Source organism: Magnolia sinica, chromosome 15 (genome assembly GCF_029962835.1).
Source record: "Magnolia sinica isolate HGM2019 chromosome 15, MsV1, whole genome shotgun sequence".
Classification (NCBI taxonomy): domain Eukaryota; kingdom Viridiplantae; phylum Streptophyta; class Magnoliopsida; order Magnoliales; family Magnoliaceae; genus Magnolia; species Magnolia sinica.
This window is the reverse complement of record NC_080587.1, coordinates 44,202,465-44,220,381: the sequence shown is the minus strand read 5'-3', so window position 1 is coordinate 44,220,381 and position 17,917 is coordinate 44,202,465.

Below are 17,917 nucleotides of genomic sequence, written 5' to 3'. Positions count from 1 at the left end.
TCATGTTGTCCATCTATTTTCTGTGGTGTGGGATGCACCATGATGTATGGGTCTTGTCCGCACCGTCGGTTTGCTGGACGGGTGGGGCCCACCTTGTAGTATGTGCTGTATATTTGCACCATCCATCCAAACGAGCTAGATGTGGGCCCATCATGTTGTACTTGTTTCATCTATGCCGTCCATTTACGTGGCCAAATGTGATGTATTTGAGTCCCATGTTCAAGGCCCAAATGAGATGTATTTGAGGCCCAAGAGTGAGGCCCATTGTGATGTATTTGAGACCCATGGGTTGTGGTCCATTGTGATGTATTTGAGGCCCATGGATTGTGGCTCATTTGAGGTGTTTGAGGCCCATGGGTTGTGGCCCATTGTGATGTATTTGAGGCCCATGGGACAGTGGGCCCACTATGATATGTGTTTTGTCCTTGCCTTCCATCTAGACGTGGGACTCACCTTGATGTATGTTTAAATCCACGCCATCCAGCAGCCCGGTCCAGGCGCCGCTGGATAGCAGGGATTAATGCCCACTTCCGTAACCTCCTGGGCCCCAATATGGTATTTATGGGAGGCCCAAGAGCAGGCCCACTAGCTACTGATATCTGGTCCATTATGATGTATATAAGCCCATGAATGAGGTCCAATGCGATATATATGTGGCCCTTGTATAAGGCCCAATGTCATGTATGTGAGGCCCATTGTGATGTGTGATTCCACCATGATGTATGTAACGATGTTCATGATGCCCATTCATCTTCCTAGTTGGTATTAAATGGGTCATTCCTTGGGAGCCGTGATGGTTTAATGTCCACATTGTAAGAGCAATGATGGTTAAATGCCCACATTGTAACTCTCCTTAGGGCCCGTTATTAGGCCCATTCTCTTCTCCCCTTGTTAAGGGCTAACCCAAATTGATGGGCCCCCACTAGTGCAAGTATGATCCATCTCACCTTTTTGGGCTATCCCAAAATATCGGGCCCTCATTGATGCTAGTAAAAGTACCAAACCTGGAAGCCTACTCTTAGGCCTATGAGTAGGCCATCTAGACTCATCCTTGTTATGAGGAGGATGCATCATTACCTTTGGCCATAGGTAGAAGAATCTGTGGTATTAGCTTTGTTATATCCACCGCTGAGGACTGATCCTCATGTTATGGATTAGATTTGTTATCCTTCTATGGACCCCGCCATATATAGGTCGATTATTGATTACGACTATGTTAGTATACGCACTGAGTATGCGTTAGTATAGCATTATGATTGTATGAGGTCCATTGTGATGGTACAAGGCCCGTTGTGATTGTATGAGGCCCATTGTGATTGTATGAGGCCCATTGGGATTATATGAGACTCATTATTATTGTATGAGATCCATTGTGATGGTACGAGGCCCGTTGTGATCGTATAAGGTCCATTGTGATTATATAAGGCCCATTGTGATTATATGAGACCCATTATAATTGTATAAGATCTATTGTGATGGTACGAGGCCCGTTATGATCGTATGAAGCCCGTTGTGATTGTATGAGACCAATTGTGATTGTATGAGACTCATTATAATTGTATAAGATCCATTGTGATGGTACAAGGCCCGTTGTGATTGTATGAGGCCCATTATATGTGTAAGGCCCAATTATGATACGTGAGGCTTGCCATGTATGTGTGATTATGTGCACACCACCCATTCACCTATACGGGCCACAGGCCGCCTTATACAAGCCCACCATGATGTATGTGATTATAATCATGCTTAATATACTTCATGATACATGCCCATACGCATCATTCGCATGCTTGTTATGAGGAGTGATTAAGCATAACATGTGCCATTGGGCTGATTGTTTATGAGACTTCCTAAGAGATAGAGTTGCCCCACATAAGCGCACGGTACCCGCAGGTTTGATGCATGACTGGATGGTATGGCTCATGCATCTCGCATTTTGTGATATGATCATTTGGTGCCCTAGCGACATCAGTGGTATGCCTCTACAGACATATCATGGATGGCCAGATGGGACACCGAAAATATTTGGTTTAACCATATGAGCACTTTGATGTCCATGGGTGAAAGTCCCTAAACTCCCGAGGCCAACATCTAAACCCAGTGGATATATATGAGCACATGAGGGTCATATACCAGTAGGCCGTGTCTCTCACTATGTCGTGGTCGATTGGAAGGCGGTGTGGCCTTACCTGCCTAAGAGAGTAAGAAATGTTACGCTGAGTCTGACCACTTTGAAAAATGGGTCCACTATCGACGAGCCGGGCTGATATTGGCAGGCGAATAGTGAGGTCTCTTCCACTTACCCAGTTGTGCGCTTGATGGGGTAGCAAGTTGGCGTAGAGTGTACTAGACCCTGGTGATGATGCCAGAAATTTACAGTACTGATATGTGGACTTATTGAGCAGGAGTTGCATACTCAACATTGTACTCATTCATTCATTCATTCACTATCCAGTCGGGCTGGTGGTGCACAACTAATTGTTATGTGTACCTTCGCAATGGCCATGATTTTGGTTGAAGCATGCGACCAACCTGAGGTCAGGAGTTTACCATATTGAGTTTGGATATCTAAATTTATGTATGGGACTAGTTTGGATAGAAGTCCCTTATGATGGACCTCATAGCCTGTGATACTATGTACTATCATCTCGACTTACACTCCAGCTTGGTCATTTCATTTACACTGCATATTGCATTGCATCCTCAGCACATAGCATTTGGTTTACTATGCTTCTGTATTGCATAGCCTGAATAATGTTGATGGTAGTATGGACTTGCTAGGATCTGCATATTGCATTACATCCGCGGCATATGGCATTTTGGATTGCTATGTTTTTGCATTTATATGGCCTAAATGAGGTTGACGGTATTCATGGACTCGTTAGGATTTGTATATTGCATTGTATCCTCAATATATGATATTTGGCTTATTATGTCTCTGCATTGCATAGTTGATCTCCATTGCTTCCTTAATATATGATATTGTCTCATTATGTTTTTGCATCACATAGCCTGGATAAGGCTGATGATAATTATGGACTTACCAGTATGTTTCTGCTTTGCTCTGATATTACATACTTGGTACTTATCTTGCGCATACACTTACACCAACTTCTAAGCTTTCTATAAGCTTATGTACAATAGATGCGTGTAGGTGGTGTTAGGTCGCAGAGCGTTGAGCTTAGAGCATGAAGCTATCTTCTGGAGCCTTTGATTTTCGATATATGTATTTCCCTTTCGACACTATATTCAAAATTTTGATATTAGTGGATATGTGATGATGATGTTACCTTTGTGATTTGGGTAAACTTGTGGTTATGCTTCTTATGAAACAAATGTACATTAAAAATATTCCTTTTAGGATCACAGGATCAGAATTTGGCATATGGATGCTGGAAGCTGAGAATGCGGTACTACAGAGGCTGTCGGCGTCGGATTCAGCAATCAGGGATTTTGTGAGCCCAGTTTCTGAGTTTAGGGTGTGACAATATCTAAATCTAAATCTGAATTGATAGAGAGAGTAATTGTGATTATTGTAATTGAAACTTGTAAATTTAAAGGTGGGAACTAGGGTGCAAAGGATCCACTTCTAGAAATTGAGATGCTGCCTTACTTGATTCAAGAAGCACAACTAGAATCAGAGTCCTATCTTATCCAGTTGGAAGAAGAGATGATTAATTCTCTAAACTTCTCATTGATCCAGCCTTAATAGAAGAGAATTGTGAAGATTATAAGGGATTCAATCACCCAAACATGCCCAGGAGACGATGACAAACAATAGGATTTACCAATCCCACAATCTCAATTAGAAAAAGAACATATTCAAAGCTATTGCAAGCTCTATTGTAATTTGAGTCGCAATAAATGATTGAAAACTGCAAATATTCTTTAAAATCAACTAGAAATCAATGAAGTTCAATATAAGCATGAATTAAAGCAATGTAAATATCTCAATCACACTACAAGCTTCACCTCTTAGCCTTAGCTAAGAGGTTTAGCCAACTATAGACATGATTGAACTAAGAACTCTTAAACAAAGCATAAAAACAACTAAGGAAGAAGAAAGACTCTTGGCGGTGGCTCTCCACCCTTTTTTTCAACTCCTTAAACCCTAGATGATGCCTAGGAATGTCCTACGGACTCCTATTTATACTTGTGAAGATCCACCTTACGCACTGACTTGGAATTTCCACAAACTGCCTCAAGTTACGCACTCCACAGCTTTTCCACGTACGCATCAATCAGACCAAAGGCGTGTCCGAGCCCGGACAGGATTCTGTTTTAGCAATTGCCCAATATCGGTCCTACCGAACTTGAATTCGATCGGACCAAACATGAGTTTGGTCGGACTGAATTAACTCTAAAATTCATCGTTGGTTGCTAGACTATTTTGCACGATTTCGGTTTGACCAAACATGGGTTCAATCGGACCGAACTTGTCTATTTTCTGCTCCAAATTCTGCGATATTTTGAGTCCTTTCTTTACCTTTTGTACTTGGTTTCCTTGAATTTTTGGCATGTGAATTCTTCATTATTGGTCTTCTAAGATCTAAACTTTGGCTTGGTGACTCTTGAGGATTAAATCCATACTTTTAGCATTCTTTTCAATTCAAGCTCTCAAATTCACCTTACAACAAAAACATGTATAAAATATACCATTAAGCATTATCATATTCATAAAAACAAGATATAAATAGGGGAGAATATGCAATATTTGACACTCAACAAGGGTCTAATTCACATAGGCTTAGACAAGATTTGTATATAAAAATAAAGCCTATAGGGATAGTGTATATGGTGTGTGGGATGTAACTTCTATCAACACTTATACATTAACTAAATCATGCATCATTGCGATCATATGATAAACATAAGCATAACTAGATAAATGTTCTCAAGGCAATCCCAAACACAATCATGTATAGTGGTTCGGCTACTTGCCTACTCCACTCCCGGCGGATGCACTCTCTGCTAAAGTGTACTGGATTTCACTATCCAATGGTTTTAAATCATGTTAACCATGAACCTTCATAACCTACACAAGGTTAAATAAGGGACCTACACAAGATTCTCTTAAATGCCTACACAAGGCAACTCATCCTCCCCAAGGACACAACAATGAGAGCCTACACAAGGCAACTCATCCTCCCCAAGGACACAACAATGAGAGCCTACACAAGGCAACCCAAGTATACAAAAGGCTATACGTCCTACACAATGACACATGTCCTACGCAAGGACACAACACTTGGAGCCTACACAAGGCTATACGTCCTACATAAGGACACACGTCCTACACAAGGACACAACGTATTCTCCCGTCGGAGGCCTACAACTAGGACTTGGCGAGTTTGACACTCAAACTCTAAATCTCAATCCTACACAAGGAAATGGCTTCAGACACAGTAGACTCAGAGTACTTATAAATAAGTGGATGAGTCTCGTTCTCGCACAATGTGAAGATCTTCAATGGTGATGAAGAGTCTTCAACTCCATTTGAATCGCAACCTACTTGTGATGTCGATGAATGCTTCAAGGTTGTGAGGTTTTGGGTTTCGATCTTCTCTATTTAAATGATATAATTTAAATCCATAGAGAAGGTTCCCATGATCTATGCATTCAAGAGTTCCAATAATAGGTTATACCTATAATGAGGTTGGTTGGAAGTTCAATGAATGTTAGAGTTCATAATTCAATCCAAGCATAGAAGATGATGAGTTGATGCTTGTGAAAAGGATTGAATGATGAACTTTAATGGGAAAGAGAGAGTGAGTAAGAGGGTATGTAGATCTTGGAATAACAGGCTCATTCTCTCTTGGATTCTAGCTCATTTTACAAAAAGTAACACTAGTGTATTTATAGAGTTGAAATCCCAACGGTAAAAAAATGGGCATAAATATGACATTGTCGATGCCATCGAAGGGTGTTCGATGTTATTAAAATTTGAATTTTGATATTATCAAACTATCTTCAATTGCATCGACTCTCTACTCAAGATATTCATTTGAGAGTAGGATAAATTCTCACTATTTTTAATCGAGCATCTTTCGATGATATCTATGTGCACTTCGATTCATCGAGGGGCACTCGATTCCATCAAGATTTCTTTTGTTAAAATACACAAAGGTTGTTGGATAGTTTTATCCCCTGTTCGATTCTATCGAGGAGTCCTTTGATCCATCGAAGTTTAAATTTCGACTGTATCGAATGGTCTTCGATGAACTTGAAGAAAATAAGTTTCTTTGAAAGCTTGCTGGACAAAACTGAGTTAGTTTCGATGCTATCGAATAGACTTCAATGTCATCGATAACTTACTCTCGATAACATTGAGGAGGCTTCGATGTCATCGATGAGCACTTAGAGTATTTTTTGATTCTTTGGAAGAACTCCAAGGTTGAAATAATCGAGGGCCATTCGAAGTTATCGAAGTATGGGCTTCAATGATATTGAATAGTTATCGATGTTATTGAGGTTTCCAGCATATATTTCATTTTATTACTGGACAAAATGGGCAACTGTTCGACACTATCGAACGATGTTCGATGTTATCAAAGATTCCCTCGATTACAATTCGATGTACTCGACCAAGACTTGTGATTTTTCTTGTTTTATTTCTTTCTTCCATTTATACTCACTGTGCATTATATACCAACTTAAGCAGAAGATTTTTAATTCTTTTTATAGGGTAAGTTGGGATTATATGGGGGTATATACGTGTTAGTTTTGTTGTGGTATGATGATGCTATGGTTTACCAGATTAAGCTTGATTATGACCTTCATCTTTGTTGAGGCTTGGTCTTAATGTCTTTAAATAAGATCACACTTGGACTGACAGACTCAAAACTCACGTATATTGACAAACAAGGGCACTTTCAAAATAGGCAAGCAAATTATGAGTAGTCGCAAGAAAGTGAACTCCTTAGTCACAGTTAGACCTCTTGAACATCTCCATATAAATTTAGTCGGACCAACTAGAACGAAGAGTAGAGGTGGAAAGAAATATTTTTTGGTGATAGCTGATGACTACACTAGAACAGAGAAAAATCAGATAATCTAGATAAAGTCAAAATTTTTTTAAAACATATCAAAACTGAAAAAGAGTTATATGTGGTCAAAATTAAAAGTGATCATGGTACCGAATTCGAAAATAGAAATTTTGAGAAATACTGCAATGACCATGATATATTGTATGAATTTTCTGCTCCAAAAATGCCATAACAAAAATGGAGTTATTGAAAGAAAAAATAGAATTCTTCAAGAGATGGCTAGTGTAATGCTAAATAACATGAACCTACCAAAAAAATAATGGGTTGAAGCTGTTAGTACTACATGCTATATAATTAATTGTGTTTATATTAGAAAAGCAAAAAAACAAAACAACTTATGAATTATAGTTTAATAAAAAAAAAGCACTTTTGGAAGCAAATGCTTTATTTTACGTGACCAAGAAAATTTAAAAAATTATGAAGCCAAGAGCGATGAGGAAATATTTCTAGGTTATGCTCTAAACAGTCGGGCATACCATGTTCTTAACAAAAGAACTGGGGTGATACAAGAATCCATAAACATTGTGATAGATGATTGACAGATCACACCCAGTCCTAATCAAGATGATGATGATGATGTTAATTTGATTAATATACCTAACTCTCCATTTAAATCAGACAATATCGAGTTAAGGTTAGTCAAAGACCATCTGACTAATCAAATACTTGGTAACCCTCACACTTGCATTCAGATAAGAAGACAACTAGAAAATATATGTAATTATGTCTGCTTTACTTCCCAAATTGAACCGGGTAATGTAAATGAAGCACTAACTAATGAAAGTTGGATTAATGCCATGCAGGAAGAATTAAATCAGTTTATTAGAAATGATGTATGGTATTTGGTTTCCAAACATACTAATAAACATGTGATTGGAACCATGTGGATTTTTAAAAATAAAATTGTTGAAATGGGAAGCATTATTAAAAATAAGGCACAACTGGTTGTACAAGGTTATACTTAAATAGAAGGTATTAATTACTATGAAACCTTTACAACAGTTGTACACCTTGAATCAATCAGATTATTTATTTCAATTGCATGCCATAAAAAATTCAAAATTTATCAAATTGATGTAAAAAGTGCTTTTTTAAATGGTGATTTGAATAAGAAAGTATATGTTGAACAACTAAAGGGTTTTGAAGATCCCAAACTTCCAAATCATGTTTACTGTCTTAAAAAGGCTCTTTATGGATTGAAATAAGCTCCCAGAGCATGGTATGAGAAATTGACTAAATTCTTACTTAGTCATAATTTTGTTATGGGTAGTGTTGATAAAACCCTATTCATCAAGAAATATAATGATCATATTCTGATAATTCAAATCTATGTTGACGATATTATTTATGGATTTAAATGCAGTGACCTATCTACTGAGTTTACAGATCTAATGAAATCCAACTTTGAAATGAGTATGGTCAGCGAACTAAACTATTTCATTGGATTATAAGTCAAACAACTTGAAGATAGTATGTTCATCTCACAAACCAAATATGAATTGAACCTTATAAAAAGGTTTGGCTTTAAGAATGATAAAAATTTCGATACTCCAATGACTACGACTCTTAAATTCTCAAAAGATGAATCAGGTAAAAGTGTAGACTTTCAACTATACTGAAGTATAATTGGTATTCTTCTATACTTATTGCTAGTAGACCTGATTTGCATTCAGTGTCAGAATATGTGCCAAATATCAATTTGATCCTAAAGATTCACACTTAACTGATGTTAAATGGATAATCAGATATGTCGTAAGTTCTATGAACGTAGGCCTATGATATCCACGTGATACGTCTGTACAAATTTCTGGTTATATAGATGCAGACTGGGTAGGAAATGTTGATGTTAGAAAACCTACCAGCGGTGGATGTTTCTATGTTGGAAACTGCTTAGTATCTTGACTTAGTAAGAAACAAAATTTTGTATCTTTCTCTATTATTGAAGCTGAATATATTGTAACAGGAAATGCTTGCACTCAGCTAATATGGATGAAAAGAATGCTAGATGACTATGGAATTATGCAAGATATGATGACTTTATATTGCAATAATTCAAGTTCAATAATTATCTCTAAAAATCTAATTCCACATTCTCGTACAAAGCATATCGACATACTATATCATTATATTTGAGAATTAGTTGAAGATAAATATATTATGTTTTAATACATTCAAATAGAGAGGTAACTTACAGATATACTAACTAAACCACTTGACAAAATTAAAATTTCAAATTTAAAGCATGATATTGAATTATGTATTGTCAAATAATAATTTTATTTATTTTTATCCATTTGTGTTTATGTTTATTTTTTATGATGAAATGCATAAAATTGAAAATAAAATATTCATAAATATTAAAAATAAAAAAATAAAAATTTTTGAGATTTTTCGACTAGCCGAGCACATGCTCAGGCTAGCCGAAGACTTCGGCCAATCGAGCACATGCTTGGGCTAGCTGAAGATCGCGCGTGTTTGCCTCTTAAAGAGGAAAATTTGCAAATCTATTTCATTTTTCACCTTCTTCCTCGGCTAGCTGTTGCCCCATTTGACCAACCCATCTTCCAAACTCACTTGTAAGTGATTTATTTTCAAATTCCTTCAAGTATTAAGTGGTATCATGCTAGATTATCATATTTGAGTAGATTTTTCTTCATTTGAAACCCTTTTTGTTGTGGGTTTTCTTTAAATATGATCTACTCTTTTTCTTCTCTTTTTCTTTGATATTTTTCTTGTGCATTCTATAATGGAGCATAAAACCAAGAAAACAGCTCGCAAGAATTGCCCCAGTTCATCTTCTATATCAACTACTCTTGGTGTATGGACCCTACGGTCACCAGAGGATGATTTGAAATATGTTCGGGAGTTTCGCACAAGGGACATAATCATAGAAAAATTTGTTAATTTAGACCACATTGCTAGGTTTGGTCTTGTTCCTATTCTTTTTTAGGTTAGATGGGAACGCATTTTGAATTAGGGTGGAATGGCTTATCGGTCCATAGTGTAGGGCATGAATGAGTCCATATGTGATGTTTCTCTTGAGAATTTGATATTCTGAGTTAAATTTGTTGAAAAAACATTCACAATAACACTGCACATTATTTCTGCATTGATGGATATAGTTGTTGCGGATGATGGAATAATAATCGCGACATTATCAAAGAAGATGTCAAACTCTGAAAAACAACCCATCGCTCGTAAATTATGTCGCTTCAATGCTAATGGCAATTGGGTAATGCCCTTCTCGTAAACCAAATGCTTCCAAAATATCGCATCTTACATTAGACTTTTACGTCTAACGTATATCCTCGAGCTGGGAATAAGACTAATCTTAATCCCTTCATGCTTAGAGTTTTTCACTCTGTTGTATTAGGTATTCGTGTCTATCTTCTTTCCTTAATCTGTTACATCATTATTCAGTTTCTTGTGCATCCCAAGCATGGTTCGATTCCCTTTGCTCATCTTATGACTTGCATTACCTTTCACTACAATGTTCAAATTCCTATGTATGAGCCACCGGAATCCAAACTCCCATTTAACAATTCTAACCTGAATATGATGAACCTCACTCCTCTTTCCAGACAAAATGAAGAAGAGGAAGCGCAGCCTGCTCCAAACACAACCATGGAGGATATTTTTAATGAGTTGGACGATTTAGATGATCCAGCTAATTTCGACTACCATCCCTCTCAGTTTGATGAGAGATTATCTGCATTGGAGGAGAAAGTGGAGTCTTTGCATGTATCACAAGCTTCGTTGGCCCAAACCCAAAAGTCTACAATGAAGTACATGAAAAAGAGCTTTCATTGCATTAACCAACTAGATTTCTTTATTTTTCAGACTTATGCTGGTTATGTACTTAAAACTTATTTTGTGTTTGTCTTGATACCTTTGATGCTGTGATGATGTGGTTGCTGACACATGCCTTTTTATTTCATATGGTTAACACTTTCATATGCTTATCCTTATTTTCTTACTACATGCTTCTTCTATTCATCTTATTTCTTCTATTCTTCCTTTGTTAAATTGTGACAAAAAGGGGGGGAGAGATGCTAGTAATATGCAATGATATAGTATGGGGGAGAGAATGTAGGAGAGAATGTATGGAATGAATACATGGATGTTATGTGTGTGGAATGTATGTAATGAATGCATGGATGTTATGTGTATAGAATGCTATATGTGTATTTCACAAGGGGAGTGCTAGTTGTGAGCTAAAGATTACAAGCTACACTTTATAAAGATGTGTATGTTTGCATATTTGTAATATTAAGTGTTCTATCATGAAATTGACAAAAGCAGAGATTGTAAGTGCTACGATGATGAGCACACATAGGCTATCAAATTTTGTAAGATAAAACCACTTCAAAGAGAAGATCAAGCTCAAGATCGATCTGTGTTCAAGAAAAGATCAAGCTCAAGATCGGCTTACGTTCAAGAAAGATCAAACTCAAATTCAAGATGAAGTCCGAGACAAATTTCAAGCCAAAGTGAATCAGATATTTGATATATCTCAGGTAGTATAAACCCTAAAAAGACCTTAGGACTAGGTCCTTTCAAAAATGTTTGATCATGGGTTTTTACATTTATTTTTCCTTGGAATTCGACCAGCCTAAGTTCTGGTTCAGCCAACCCAATTTTAAGCCTGAAGTAAATAACAACTTTTGTTGTAAATTCGGCTAGCCCGATTTTTGGTTCAACTAACCTGAGCTTGAAATTCAGCCAGCCCATGAAAGTTCAAGACAAATTCCTGCAACATCAACTTTTGGAATTGGGGGGAATTCGTCCAACCGAAGGGTAAATTCGGCTAGCTGAATTGTGTTGTTCGGCCAACCGTAGTTGACATTGGGCCAGGCGAATTTTAGATAATTCTTATCCTACGCAATCCAAAATTCATTGAATAGAATCTGCTGAACTAAGGCTAGTCGAAGCCTATCTCAGGTTAGCCGAAGTTCTAACTTTTTTACCTATAAATTGAGTTCTTCTCTTATTCTGAAAAGGCTGAGCTATATGTCCTAGAGGGGGGAGGGGATGAATAGGACTATGCCAAATTAAAAAAATATCGGTGGAATTTAAATAAATTAAATACAGATAGCAATAGACAATCTCACAATGCTGAAATTAAAGACAACCTCAAATGAACGAGTATTGAGAGGTTGATACAGATGTTGTTCTAAGGACAACCTTACACCATAAAAACCAAGGGTTTATAGCAGGACAACCTTACTAGAATGGTTTGTGTATCAAAAACTCAAACTGATACAGAGGAATAAAGAAATAAATAGCAAGGAATGAAATCTATGCTATTACAACATTCCCATACTTGTATAAAAAAAATTACAACATTCTCCACAATGTAAAAAGGAAAATTACAATCATCCACAAAAAGAAATAAACAATCAATCCATAAGACCAGAAATTATAGTGGTTCGCTTGTGTGTACACCAATTGTTTAGAAAAACAGCCACATAACTACTCCACTCCTAATATCCTCACACAGTGGATATTAGTGTTCACTATGAAAATAGGTTTTACCAGGTTCACCTAAAACCCTCATAATTGTCTTTCAAGTGGGCTTATACAATTCAAAAACCCCACACTCTGGGTTTTCTGGATCACCTCAGACAAACCAAAATAGAGAGATTTTTCTGGCTCAATCTCAATGAAACCAAAATACAAAAATTTACAATAACGTAAAATACTTGGATATTCTCTTGTTGATGAAGCCCAGAAGAACCAAATCGGAGTAGAATTTCAATGTAGAAGTTTAATGTCCAAACTTACTTATGAAATGGTTCTAAGTTCTAAATTGATTTTAAATTAAATCAAATTGGGCTAGCTCTATTTGATTTTGATTCTAAGAAAAGGGCAAGACTCAATCCTTTCTTCAAATGTGATTGGAATAAAGAATAAAAAATCAAATATAATAAAGCTAAATTACGAGAATATAAAATGAGCACAATATAGCTTAAAAAGATGACTAACTTATCTCTTATAGTGGCATATTGATTTAGCTTGAATTGACTTACTAAACTCTAAAATTCGTACTCTATTTATAAGTGAAGAAATCACGTTCACGACTGGTCCTAAGGACACCACGACTGGTCGTAGGACCAACAGATTTTTAAAATTTTGAGCGTGATAAGAGAAAGTCGTTCCAAGACTGGTCGTAGGCCCTGCACGACCAGTCGAGGGACCTCCACGACTAGTCGTAACCTGTCCACGACTAGTCATGTAGAACTAGATTTAGTTGCTGGACTTTGAGTCAAGGCTGCAGGATTGGTCGGGAATGAGTCGAGCACTGTTCACACGACCAGTCGAGCAGTCTCCAGGACTGGTCGAGGCTTAAAAAAATTCTGAAAATTTACAACAAACTTAGGACTGGTCGAGGAATTTCTTAGATTGGTCGAGCCAGTGTTAGGACTAGTCGAACATAGTCCAAGACTAGTCGAGAAACAGTCTATTCACTTATAAAATGAGCCAATTGAATTATGTATTCAAAATGACCTACCTTATACATGATGTATGAACATTGAAACTTCTTTTTCTTCAGTTGATAGTCGTTCTTTGAAGTTCATAAAGCTTAAGATCTTGTCATAAGATGAAGCTTGAAATTGACTAACGTTGAAGCTTGAACTTAAGTATCAAAATCTAGGACTGTTGTCTTGACTTGTACAAAGCTTTGAAAATCTTGAATTCTTAAAGCTTGAAAGCTTGAATTTACAATTGATGATGTACATGAACATGAACAAGTAATCTTACCTTTAAAGATTTTGAATTAAAGACCCTTGTCCTTGAGAGATGCACAGACTTCATTATGTAGATGAGCTACACAAGACATAGATTCCAAGAGAGGTTTTGGCATTACAAAATTTGACAATTATAAGAGCTAGAAACCATAACACTTACAATCTCCCTCTTTGTCAAATCTATGACAAAATACACTCCACAATAACATAAACATTATACGCACATATAATCATGCACCAGTTATCAATATGAACTAGTCAACCTGGTTAAAGAATCATGCACCAGTTATAAACAGGTCAAAGAAAGCATTTTGCTACTAATCCCCCTTACTTACTCCTCAATCCACAATCCACATGCCACATATCACAAACACCATATATCAAGCATGTCAAAATTCTCCCCCTTTTTGTCACAATAAGACAAAGTAAGAATCCAATACAAGAAACAAGATGTAGATAAACAAGGAAGAATATGACGAGAATGAGGAATAATAGAGCAAGATATTAAACTCATAAGCAAGTAATGTTCAAGCATAATCACCCAATATCAACATAATTCAACCAAATTCAATCCCACAAACCGAAAGAAAGCTAAGTATCATAAGAGTTATTACAAACAAAGATTAGAAAATACTAATCAGATCCTGAAGAGGGAGCATGAATAGATAGATCAATCTGATGTAAACCCTTATTAATGCGCCTCATATATTTATGCATATAAGCAAATTGCAAATCCTGGGCTACATGAATCTGAGCCACCTGTTCCTCAAGAGAATGAAACCTCTCACCAAAATTAGAAGGCTGATAATTAGGGTCAGCCTCAGAATTTGATTCGATCTCATCAAAGATATCGTCCATGTTGATGTCTTCTGAAGGTAAATCGCCTTCTTCTTCATTTACTGCTTCAACTCCACCAACACCCACAGTGACTTGGCCTGCGGCCAACCTCAGATTCATCTTCTTTATATTTGAGTTGTTGAAGATTGGGTGTTGAATGAGAGCCTCTCCAATAGGCATAGCCACTAACATATGGGTGGCCAACACAGTCATAAGATATGCAAAAGGGATATCATTGTGTCTAGGATGAAGACAGAATTGTATGATGAAATGACAGATTAAAGAAGGAAGACATACATTAGTACCAGAAGCAATGGAATGGAGAATCCGAACCATGAAAGAGGTGAGTTCGGTTTTGTTACCAGAACGTAGATGAAGATTAGAAATAAATTCTTGTGAAGGACCCTGTATCTGGGTAACAAATACTTTGAAGCAAGTGTATTCCCATTATGACTCCATTGCGCATCTATATTGCACAATGCTCTGGTAAGCATATGTTTTTCTGATTCAGATGGTTTACCTACTAGAGTGCTAATTGGAATACCTTCATCATTGACAGGTATGTCCATTAGGCTAGAAATCAGATGTTGGCCCTCCCCAATGTAAAATTTTAGTCCATCCTACAGATTGGATAAGTGGAAGGATTTCAAATGGAGTAAGATGTTCAACATGAACAGGTCGTTCGACTATCACATTGCACAACCTTAAATCCCGCACATAGGGAGGATCATCTTCGAGTGACCGAATGACACGTTGTAATAGGTGTCGATCTAGATGTTGAAGGACCATGAGAACTTTTCTTTTTAACTCTACCTTCCATTTGCAATTAGGAAATCAAGGAATCAAAAGGTTACAAAAGAAGTAGAGTGGGTTTTCTCAAAATTAGACTTTGGAGAAGAAAACCCCAAAAACCTCAATGAAACAAGAAATAAATCACTCTAAAGATGAGAAAGAAGTGATATGAACTTAAATCTATAAGGAAAATGTAAATAAAGCACTAATCTTGAAGAACTATGGAGATGGGTTCGACCGGTCGTGCTAGGACCCATTGGAGAAGAAATCCAAATGAAGAAAAAAAGTTTTTTTTCCCCTAAATAAATGTCAAACCTGCGCTACACGACGGGTCATGTACATGCATGACCAGTCTGTCATGACTGGTTGAGTATGTACTTGACTGGTCGTGTACAACCAAAAATGTGCAATTTTCATTAAATTTTAAAATTTAAACATTTAAATTAATAAATATATACATTATAATATAAAAATGCATGAATATTCAATTCAAATTGCAAATACCAAGATCAAATTTCAATTTAGAAAACTTGCTTTTGTCGAGCGGTTTCGTGAAAATGTCATCAAGTTGATCTTGGTCAGAATGTATTCCAAAGTAATTGTCTTTTCTTCCACTAACTCATGAATGTAGTGATATCTAATGTCAATGTGCATGGTTCGTGAATGCTAGACTGGATTTTTAGATATATTAATTGTACTGGAATTATCACAATATAAAACCATAGAGTCCTGTGCAATTCCGTAATCACTTAACATTCTTTTCATCCATACAAGCTAAGTGCATGCATTACTTGATGTAATGTATTCAACCTCAGCGGTAGAGAGCGATATGGAACTTTATTTCTTACTCAACCAAGAAACTAAATAGTTCCCAACATAAAAACAACCACCATTGGTTGATTTCCTATCATCAACGTTACCAGCCCAATCAGCATCAGTGTAACCAGCTAATTGAACACTAGTATCATGTGAATACCAAAGAGCCAGATTAGTTGAACTTGCGACATATTGCATAATTCTCTTAACAACAGTTAAATATGACTCTTTAGGGTCAAATTGATATCTAGCGCAAATCTCCATGCTAAATGCAATATCAGGTTGACTCGCAGTTAAATACAGTAAACTACCTATCATACTGCGATACAATTTAGGATCCACTTTCTTACCTATAGAGTCCTTTAAGATTTTAGAGTCGTACTCATAGGAGTATCAAAATTTTTCTCATTCTCAAATCCAAACTTTTTAACTAAGTTCAGAGCATATTTGGTTTGAGAAATAAAGAAACCATCAGGTTGCTGTTTGACTTGCAACCCTAGGAAATAATTCAATTCCACAACCATGCTCATTTTGAACTTAGATTTCATAAGCTCTGCAAACTCAACAGTCATGTTAGCACAGGTAGATCCATAAATAATATCATCAACATAAATTTATATTATTAAAATGTGATCATTATGTTTCTTTATAAACAAAGTGTTATCAACACTTCCCATTATAAAGTTATGACTTAGTAAAAACTTAGTCAACTTTTCGTACCATGCCCTGGAAGCTTGTTTCAAACTGTAGAGGGCCTTTTTTAAGCGGTATACATGATTACCAAGTTCATTAGACTTATTTTTGAAAATTCACTTAGTTCCGATAATATGTTTATCTTTTGGTCTAGGAACTAAGTACCAAACATCATTTCTAACAAATTAATTAAGCTCTTCTTACATCACAACTATCTAGTTTTCGTCAATAAGAGCTTTTTTTACGTTAGTCGGTTCTATCTAAGATGTAATGCACACATAGTTACACACATCTTCTAGTTGTCTACGAGTGCGTACACCAGTGTGAGGGTTTTCAAGAATTTGATTAGTTGGATGGTCTTTAACAATTCTCAGTTCAAAGTTGTTTTGACTTGATGAAGAATCTGGTTTATCAATTTACTTCATCACTATCTGAACTCGTGACAAGTGTATTTAAGTGATCATCAATAACCACATTAATGGATTCTTGAATTACACTGGTTCTCTTATTAAGAACCCGATATGCTCGACTATTTAGAGCATACCCTAAAAATATCCCTTCATCACTTTTGGTGTCAAACTTACCCAGATTTTCTTGGTCACATAAAATGTAGCACTTGCTGCTAAAAGCTCGAAAGTATTTGACAGTAGGTTTCTTATCAAACCACATTTCATAAGTTTTTTACCATTTGATTTTTTAGTGTAAACACAGTTAATTATATAACATCCAGTATTTACGGCTTTGGACTAAAGTTTTTTAGAGAGCTTCATACTGTTTAACATTACATTTGTCATTTCTTTAAGCACTCTATTTTTTCTTTCTACTATATCATTTTGTTGTGGTGTTTTGGCACAGAGAATTCATGTGATATTCCCTGATCACTGCAAAACTTCTTAAAATCGCTACGGATCTTACAGACTTGAGTCTCTTTTTTAGTTTGGATACGTCTACGTACCCTTTTAACTTCATTGAGAGTTTTTGATT